The following is an 11,012-nucleotide window of genomic DNA, read 5'->3' on the forward strand; positions in this document are numbered from 1 at the left end:
AGTAATCTACAATCCATTTGTTGTTGAATGAACCAACACATACACATCATTGAGCGAGCCCAATGCATGCACCTGCTGAGCCACTCAACTGTACAGAAAAATGAAAGAAAGAGTGAAGGGAATGCACTTACTGTGTTCTGGTAGATTTTTTTTTATTATTTATTTCTTTTTCCCTTTGTGTTGTTTTTTTTTTTTAATATGTAATGCTGTTGTTTTTCACTGTTTTTTTTTTCGAATCATTATTATTTCTGTTGTTTTAGTTTAATTTATTATATTTTTTTATCACTATTTTGTTGTTTTGTTTTGGTTCTATTTCAGTTTTTTTTGTTTTGTTTTAAATAAATTAACATAACGAGACTGCGACGGGGACGGGGACGGGGACGGCAGACAAGACAACAAATAATCGAAAAAACGCAGAACACGACGAGTGGACATGAACTTCCCCACTCGAGCTTTCACTGACAACTGTCAGATTTGCTGAAGTTCCTGATCCCACGCTATCACCACGGAGGTTCAAAACAAAATAATTGTTATTTTCTAGTGTTAGATAATGTTTTTATGCGTTGTTGCAGGCAATTAGGAAACTACCAAGAAACTGCTGCAGTTAAGTTATCTGAAGATTTGCCGTCGCCAATCAGCGGAGATGATTTTAATTTTGAGAATGACGACGGCAACGAGCTGGTCACTCCAATAAGAGCAAGATCCTCAAAGCAAAGGGCGGAAGAGGATTTCAAATCATTTCTTGGAGGGTTGAATGCTACCGCCCCATTTGAGCTCAGCGCCTCCTGCGCACGATGTTTACCAGGAGCTCATTCAGAACATGGCTAAGTGCAATAAACCGCTGAGTGGATCAGTGCGTATTCGTCTGCACGCCAAAATATTGGCAGATGTCAATGAGCAATTGCTAAAGCAGCTGGAATGATTTTTTGTATGTTTTTAGTATGTTATTTTATTTATTTGTGTTATTATTTTTTGTTGATAACATTTTATTGAAATAATGTTTCTCAATCGTGAACATTTTTCTAAGGTACGGCCGCATCAAATATGGTTTCAAGGGAAAAGCTGAATCACCTACCAAGTAATGGTTGCAGGTATAATACGAATTCACAAGTCGATTGGGAGGAGGGAAGTTTATGCCACCAGTTAAAACCTTCCTACCAAAAGATGAGTCTGCAAACACTCCACCATCAATTTGACTTCCATACGCATCGATGTCAAATTCGACAAAAGTATAATTGGCGTCGCACGTGGCCAGAAGAAATATCGAATGGTGTCCCTTATAATTATAGTATTCCGAACCAGCTCTTGGTGGAAACTGAATATTGATGTGTTTGCCATTAATAGCGCCAACACAATTTGGTGAATTCCAAAAAGTTTCGAAGTCATGAGATATGCGCTTTCAATCACTTTCTGTTGGTGGTGATAAATAGAAGGCCATAAAGCAGGTCCAAAGAATATCGGCTGTCTCGTAAATGATGTTTGCAACAGATAAATATCCCATACGAAACATCCACGCTAGGACTTGTTTTGATACTCCTTGTGAAAAATACCTTGAAGAAATATATTGTAAGCAAAGAAATAAAAATTTTCGCTTAAAGAACTTACAACAGAGCTAGGAAAAGTCGTGCACTTGGTTCAATAGGATTTCTTCAACTAGTCTTCTGAAGATGTAGTTCAATAAGAGCGCGGAATATCTCAAATGCCTTATTAGACATCCTTGTTATTTTAAAGACGTGTTATGGGTCTTTATCCTTCAATTGGTTAGAGTTCAGAGATTAGAATCCTTACTTCTCTCCGCAGATTGAGCTCCCGGATCCATAAACGTCTCTCAGACCGCAATTCTTCTTGCTCCATGAGTTGAACATACCCACGATAGGCTTTGTAAGCTACCCCGCGATAACTGCTAATGACAGAGGTGTCAGTTTAGACATGCCATAATAGAAATGTCATTCAAATCAACCTCGAAGCAGGCCCACCGTAACGTAAACAAAGCAGAAGCTGAGAGTGTTTGTGTTTTAGCCATAAGTGCAAGACAAACCAGGAACTCCTTTAGCTATTGACGTCGCCGCAGTACGATTAGAATTATTTGAATAAAGAAAAACTGGACTGGTCGTAGCTGTGAGACATGGACCTATGCGAAAAGTAACTTTTAAAAAATAAGTGTCATGAAATTACTTCCCCGATTCTGTCTTGTATTATTATTTTAAATTCTTAAGCTCTTCAAAAAACATTCGATGTAATTAACGAAGCAAGAAAACAATTAAACAAAGCCGAGTTATCTTAACGAAAGAATAAAATAACATCACAACAATTGAATTGATCTTACAATTTTAAAGTTATATAACTTCTGATAGGTCTCTATCAAGCTGTCAAACAAGCTGTCATAATAATAAAGTGTGTTTGACAAGAACTGATCGAGCACAGTTGTTTTAAGACTCTTGAAAGAGTGGTTTATGTGCCAAAGGTGTCATTGGAATAAATTCGTGTTATACATTTTGCGGTTTCAAAAGAAAACGGAAATAATACACATATTAAATATTTTGTTCATGATATTTCCTTTTTATTAAAAAGTTTGAACATTGACATTATGTTTGAAATTCCACATTACATTATTTAATTGACCACCACGAGAATCGATTCTTTTTAAATTATTTTTGACCACTTTTTTACACATATTGGGTGGTATTTTAGCTATAACTTGACGAATATCGATTTTTAAGTGTCCAAGAGCTAAAAGTGTATCTGCATAAACACAGTCTATTACGTAGTTCCACAAAAAGAAAAGTCCAGCGGTGTCAAATCGCTTGCTCTTGGTGGCCAGTTAATATCGCCACGACGAAAAATTACTCTTCCAGGAATTACTCTTATTGAAATCACATGTTCTTCAAGTATTATTCTTCAACAGCAGGCATATAAAAGTCGGTTATCACATGACTATAACGCTCCAAATTGGCAGTGACAGTCGTTCCATCGTCGTTTTCGAATCACGCCTTCGGACCAAAGAGCGCACCAAACAGTAACTTTTTGACGATGTAATGACTTGTCTTCAATTTCTTAAAGATTTTCAGAACCCCAAATACGACAATTTTATTTATTAACATACCCACCGAGTGAGAAATGTGCTTAGTCGCTGAAGAAAATTTTGTTCAAAAAATTGCCGTCCAACGCCTCTTGTCCAAGCACCCATTCGACATATCTACGACGTTGTGAATGGTCAGCTTGCTTCAGTTGTTATGTAAGCTGCACTTTATAAGGGTGTAGGTGTAGATTAAAATCCATAATATGCCACGAGGAATCGATGCGTTCAGGTCTTCTTCAACACTTTTACTTACAGCAGTGATATTTTCAGTGCTACTAGAAATTTAATGCACAGACCTTACAATATCTGTTACCAATCCAGTCTTTTGAAATTTGTTCACAATCTGCCAAGTGCTCGTGTAGTTGAACGATTATGTAAACCATAGTCTCATCTTAAAGCACGATATGTGGCTGTGGCAGAATCATCATTTTTGTAAAAGGTTTTAACAATTTGTATGCTTTGTACGTTAGTTAAGCAATCCATGGATTTTATGTGATTTCGTTTTCAAATGTTCGTTCGATTGATAATGCATTTGTATATCGATGGCTGTGTTCGTTGAGTAGTTGTGCATATGGAATCATGTGTTTTCCATTGGAGAAACAAATTAATTTGTTACTGTTAATATTATTTAGTTTTTTTCAATGAAAATGCACTAACTGGGCTTATTTTGCAAGAGAAAACAATAGCAAAAGTAATTAAGTTTTACTATGTTCCCACCAAAGGTTTATTTCAGTTTAGATTAAATAAATCTTGTTGGTGTTTCCACCGCACAAGAAGATTTAAAAATGATTAAGTTTGACACCATTTTCTAAAATTCAAATGGTATTTCGATGTTTCTTATGAAGTGCAAGTGAGATAGTTTGATTCGTGTTGAACAATGAAGAACTGAATAGTTCAGCACCATACGCAATTTTTTTTGTATTTCATTAAAACAAAACTATATTTTTGTACAAAAACATGCAAATAAACAAACCATAATGCATTATCTGTAAGGCTTACTGCAATTCCCGACCGGAATCGAGTCGAATCAAGCTCATTTCAACTCGATTCAGGTATTTAAAGAATTGAGGTGAACTTGAAACTCGCTTCAATGCTTCATGTTTGTGTAGTAGTCTACGAACAAACCCCCTCCTTAAAGCAATTTTTAAATGAACTTTTTTTATAGACGCTCAATTTGTAGATATTTTCGTCTTAAAAATTTTCCATTTAATTAGTTTTTGTTGTTTTTCTGCTGAAGGTTATTTTAACTTTTGATTTTTACAAAACTATCTTCTATTTGTGGTTTTTATTATTATTCTGACAGTTGTATCAATTTTTAAACACAAAAATCTAGCTACTGCCGATGCGTTTTCTTGGGAATTTATTACTATACTATTTATAGAATGTCAAAAAATACAAACTATGTACTGCAGATAAAAGTAGAAGTAGGAACCAACTCGAATGTAAATGTCTATTCAATTGATAACTCTTGTGTATCTCAAGGGCATGTTCGTAGAGTTTAATAAAGTAATTTGTTGTTGAGTATTTTTTAATTTTTTAATGAAAACTTGCACCCTTTACTGTCTCTTTCATAAATGCTTTCGACAACATTGATATAAGAAAAACGCTGTATTTTGTAACGCTTTGGTGTCATAGAAAGGTATGAAGCAGAAAAATATCAGACTTTTTCTGCATTTCGTTGTAGTATTTTTTTATAATTAAATGTCAAACTAAGTAAAATTAGAGTCAGTTGTTTAATTATACGAAACTAAAAGTAAGTTGTAATATTTGTTTGTTATTTTGCAAAATGTTTGTGTCAATAAATATAGCGCCATCTATTCCACGCAAAGATCTTCACATAATTTAACCATAATCTACGAACGAGCCCATTTCCATTAGTTCTTATGTTATTATATCATTCAGCTTCAATTTACAAAACGAAAAATATGAAAACTAAATATATATAAATTATTCCTAATATCCCCTTTCAAATTGTCTATTTTAATAAGTTGACATAAGTTCTAGTCTGAATTTGAGAAACTTAAAAAAATGGTCAAATATTAAATCCGGACTACTGCGGATCATTTTTTGGCAATTTCTCAATGTATTGTATATGGAATTCCAAAAAAAAACAAGGCTATTAACTCCAAATTCGATTGTTTAAGTCCAGCATTTCAAATCCTTAAAAACTTTCAAGAAAAATATTAACAAAGGAACATTCATTTAAAATTTAAACTTTTAAGGACACTAAACGACTTTATAGTAGTCTGTACTTACACTCGTAGTTCCGAATAACCAAACACAACTTCTTATGCACTTTACACTATTCAGTGTATAGAGAACATATTATTAATCCCACCATTAGTAAATCTCAAGTGTAATTTTATAGGTACCCACAGCTTTTCATCTATATCCAACTTAATACCAAACCATCCAACTTCCAATATTCTTCCAGAAAACATCAGAGCATAGAAATATCAAGTATGGAAGTCATAAATAATTGGATATAATTTTGAGCTGCCACGAGAATAAAGAAGCCCTTTTACAGCTTGTTCCATGATAACGGTTTAGGAGAGCTCTATTAAGTGAAGTGATATACTGGTTGGCTGGCTGATATAATAACTAGAATAAGGTAGGTATAAGCTTACACCCAGGTAAATAGGTATTTCCGCATGTAAATCTGTAAAAATCGATAGTTCATCGTATTTTTCAGATGCTTGCACGCGCTCAATATTCTCATCATCCTCATCATCATCATCGTCGTCATCATCATCGACATCGTCGTCTTCATCATCCTCCAGGAAAATTGATTGCTTTTCTATATAAAATAATTCACTCTTCTTGTTCATTAAAATTGTTAAAGTAAAGCTCTCTATAGGATGCACCATCAGGAGTATCAGAAAAGGGACTCCATTAACCTTCGTTTATCGTATGGCATGTGCAGGTGCAATGTGAAGGTATAACTTAATGGAAATAATTAAAAATTTTAAATAAAAAGATAAAATAAAGATTTAATAGTAAGAGGTTAAATTTTTTAAAGTAGATTAGCTTTTTCGTGTATAATGAATAAAATGCAGGTATAGATATGCTTTAAGAATTCACTGAAGTAGAAAATCAAGGTTAATAAGAAGAGCTTAAGCCGATTGGGACTTAATATTATTTTTTAAATAATAGTTCACCACTTCATAAAATAAATTTGCAGTAAAATTATACTTTAAAAAAGTCACGGTTCCGTTTTCTTTGTCCATCAATTCTCTACGATCCTGTTAAAATTACCTTGGTGGAAATATTTATCCAATATAGGACGGACCGTAGCGTTTCAATAGAATTTCGATATTGATCATGTTAGGTCCGTTTTGGGAAGCTATCATTGGTTTGAATCATTGAAACCAATCATTGAAAATATTTTGGCGGGATGCCTTTTACCTTTATTGAAAGATCAGTATGAGTGATGTTGAAGCTTGAAGCTTTCATTGAAACAACTTACGACACAACTTGAAAACTTTTGGTCTTACTCGCTCCGAAAATCAGTGTCTGCTTCAGCCCACACACAGTGACACAAGTGTGGTGTCTCTGGGCCGCTTTACTTTTAACTTCCGATGCCGCTATATATACATAAGTAGAAAATAATCGGTATGTGTATAAAAGATCACTTCAGAACAGAATTTGGATAGAATACAAAAAAGAGTTTTGAAAATCATAGATGATAGAACTATAACCGAAACATTGTCATCACTGGAACAAATCATTTCCTATTGCTTCCTTTTTTAAAACCCCAATCTAGACAGAGTGTCAACGTCAAAGAATTGTTTTGTCCAATCCTCGCACTGAAATCGTTGATGCGGGCGATTTCAACGTACACAATTCTTCATGGCTTTAACATTCAGGCCAGACAAACCCGAAGGAGTGTGTGCTGCGATCTTCAATAAGTTGAACCACCTAACTCAACTCTGAACCTGGTACACTACAATACCAGGCGTTTTATCTCCTCTAGGTGCATCTAACTATTGTGTTATATCAGCAAATTTCTCGTGTCAAAACTCTCCAATAAAAGAAAAGCTCCTAAGAAAATCTTTCAATAATTACGGTCTCGATAATTACTTCAGGATCTTTACGTTGTCACTTTGCTTCCTTAATAATGAAGCTAATGCCATCAAAAGTTGATACAATAACAAGTTTGATTCTTTCGGGAATGAGAAGCATCAGACCTTAAGAAGCTGATAGTTTGATTCAAGCTGTAAAAAGGTTGTTAATCCAACTGAGTAAAACCGGAACAAGTTCAAGCAAGCCTGGAAGGCCTGCCATATTCGACGGACCTAGTTTTTACATGACCAAAAACTACGGAAAAAAATACTGCAATGTTCCAAAGGCAGTGAAAATTGGTCGTGCGTAAAAAAACATGAGGAATCTTCCTTGCTTCCCATCCTCGTCGTCAATGACACTCGATTTTTTAACTCTTTAGAGAAAGCTTATCTCTTTCCGGAGAAGTTCACCGCCAATTCAACGCTGCCAGTGAGTATTATGACTTAACCTGTTTTGAATGTTGATTAATTATCAGCTCAAGAAATATCTCAGAAAACAGAAAGCTTCTTAATGGCCGACAATACGGCTTTCGCAGAAATAGGCCACTAGATATAACAAAAGCATTTGATAAGGTTTAGCATCAGGCTCTCCTTTCGGTTTTCATGAATCCCTTCTTCATTCGATTAGTAATAACCTTTCGGATCGTTCAATACAAGTAGTATTGGATGGATTCAAATCTGAAACCATAAAATAAATGCTGGTGCACTCCAGGGCTCTTTTCTATCTCCAACACTCTTTCTCATTTTTATTAATGATCTCCCTTCTGCAACTTCTAATCCAAAGCATTGTTTCGCTGACCATAGTACTCTTTGCTTTTTATATTCGTTTTCAAAATCATATCCCTCTTCTTCAGATGTACAACGACAAGACTTTCCGGGCCGGAGCATTGGTTTCCATGCGCTCTACGTGACTCAGCCATCTTAGTCGTTGGACTTTTACCCTTCTGGCTAAGTCTACGTCGTTGTACAGCCCGTACAGCTAATCGTTCCATATCTTCTCCTCCACTCAACTTCGATGCATACGGGACTGTAGATCACACGAAGAACTTTTCTCTCGAAGCGACCAAAGGTGCTTTCATCCGCTTTTGTCATGGTCCATGCTTCTGCACCGTATAGCAGGACGGGGATGATAAGGGTCCTATATAGCAACACTTTGGTCCCTCGAGAGAGGACTTTACCACTCGAATGCTTTCTTAGTCCAAAGAAACAGCCGGTTAGCATGAGTTATTCTGCGTTTGATCTCAGCCCTGGTGTTGTTTTCTGCGTTTACAGCGGAGCCTAGGTAGATTAAGTCCTTGAATACCTCAAAGTTACGTCTGTCGATGGTGACGTTCTGACCAAGAGGTAGAGGTTGTATGTCCTTTTGTTTTGCCTCATTAACCGTTAAACCCATTTTTGCCGCCTCAATACTAACAAAAGCCCCATTGACATCATGCAGAGTTCTTCCGATTTTGTCAATGTCATCAGCATATGCTATTAATTGGACTGACATTTGAAAGATAGTGCCTCTAGTGTTGATATGTGAGCTCTGCACTATTCTTTCAAGCACGATTTTAACAAAATCGCATGACAGCGCATCACATTGTCTAAAACCTTTTTTGACATCGAAAGGTTCTGTTAAGTTGTTTCCAACCTTTATGGAGAAGCGTGAATTCTCCATGGTCATCCTGCACAAACTGACGAGTTTGGCACTGATACCAAAACGAAACATGGTTCTATACAGCTCGTGCCTGTAGATACTGTCATATGCGGCCTTGAAATCGATGATAAGATGGTGGGTGTCGATTTGGTGTTCCTGGGTTTTTTTCCAGGATCTGCCGTAATGTGAATATTTGATCAACTGTGGACTTTCCTGGTCTAAAACCACACTGATAAGGACCTATCAGGTTGTTGACGATGGGCTTTAGACGTTCACATATTACGGCAGAGAAGATTTTATAGGCGATGTTAAGTAGACTGATTCCTCTACAGTTGGTGCAGTTTAGAGTGTCTCCTTTTTCAGGATCTGGAAAACAATACTGAGGTTCCATTCATCGGGCATGCTCCGACCATATCTTACAGATAAGTTGGTGCATGCTCCTATCCAACTTATCTCCAGGTGCTTTAAAAAGCTCGGCATTCAAGTGATCCTCTCCAGCGGCTTTATTAGACTTCAACTTAGATATGGCAATCTTTACTTCGTCTAAGTCGGGAGGATGGGATTGTTTGGCTTTCGTCGTCTATGTTGAATGGATCATCCTGTCTGACAGCGGAATTCAGTTCGTCGTCGCCGTTATACAGTCTGCAGAAGTGGTTCTTCCATATCCTCAGCATTGATTGCGGTTCAACTATGATGTTCTCACTTTCGTCTTTGCAGCTTTCGGTTCTAGGTTTATGTACCCGTGAATTTCGTTTCACCTGTTATATAACTCTTGCAAACTTCATTCCTGTTTTTAAACCTCTCAACATCTTCGACCGCACGCTTCTCATGCCCTCTCTTTTTCCTTCTTTTCTTCTACAGCAGTGTACAATGCAGAATAAAAAACCGATTGGAATTTAATGCTTTGAAAACCCAATACTGTCTTGTATTGATAAAGGTAGGTGTACCACCAACCACCTCTTGGTGAACGATCACATAAGCGATGTTGCCAAAAATGCCCAAAGATGTTTTAGGTTTTCTAAGTCGATGCAAGAAGTTTTTCTCCCCTCTAGAGCTGTTATCAACAAGACTTATATACATACGTCCAAAGGCTGAGTATAACTCCCATATCTGAACTATTGCTCCTTCAACTTACTTAAGCCTCTTGGACAGTATTGAAGGTAGAGTATTTAGATTGAAGAAATAGCCTACTACATACCTCCTTTAAACTTTGCACGCCAAATTGGTTTAGAACCTTTACTCACTGCGATGTATAGTTCTATTGATCCGTCCCTTTCGACTTCTAAGACTAAGGACTTTAATTCTTTAAATCAGATCGGTGTCGCTGTCCATACATTTTTTTAACCGGGATAATGAATGCTTTATGGGTGACTTTAATAAGACGAGAGAGGTCTTTACTACTCAATTGCCCTCTCAGTTTAAAGAAGCAGCAGAAGAGTTATTCTCAATTTGATTTAAGCACTGGTTAAGTTGCCTGAATTTATAGCGGACAAAGTCCTTAACTACCTCAAAGTTATAGCTGTTCATGGTGACGTTCCATTCTAGATATCGTGTGTCGTTTAATGTCCCTTCTAGATGATATTAAACAATTAACATATCTTTCCCACTTCCTACACAATGCTCAAAAACTCGCCATTAACATCACACTTTGATCTTTCAATTATATTAATATCATCGACGTATCCGAACGGACCTTTGGAATATTGTGCTTCTATTGTTGACGAACAAGTTTGACGGGGATCTCAAACCTAAAGTTTTTCTCTATAGATGCTGTCATTGGGGCCTTGAAATCGATACAGACTTGGTGAGTATCAACTAAAAGTCCTGCCAAAAAAAATTCTAAAATAATGTACTATCAGTTTTTGATTGTATATTTTTTAAAGATCTTTAAATAACAATTTGGCCAAAAAAAATATCGTTCCAAAATTTAAGTCTTCCAATACGAAGTTTCCAACGTATATAGCATTTATTTTTTTGTATTTTTCTCCATTTCTACTAACATAAGACTGTTAGCTGTTAAATTGTTCCTTTTTTAAGGGCTACCAACAAATTTTAACTTTGTCCTAATTTTGGGATACTTTCAAACTGATTTTTAAATATTTCATATACATTTTCATTTAAAATCATTCAATTAGCAGTAAAAACACATGTTTTCGAATGCATCATCTAAACAGAACTTTTATTCTATACACAAGATCCCTTTCATTTAAATCCTTGAACATCGTTCCAAGAA

The sequence above is a fragment of the Eupeodes corollae genome, chromosome 2 (genome assembly GCF_945859685.1).
Source record: "Eupeodes corollae chromosome 2, idEupCoro1.1, whole genome shotgun sequence".
Lineage (NCBI taxonomy): Eukaryota > Metazoa > Arthropoda > Insecta > Diptera > Syrphidae > Eupeodes > Eupeodes corollae.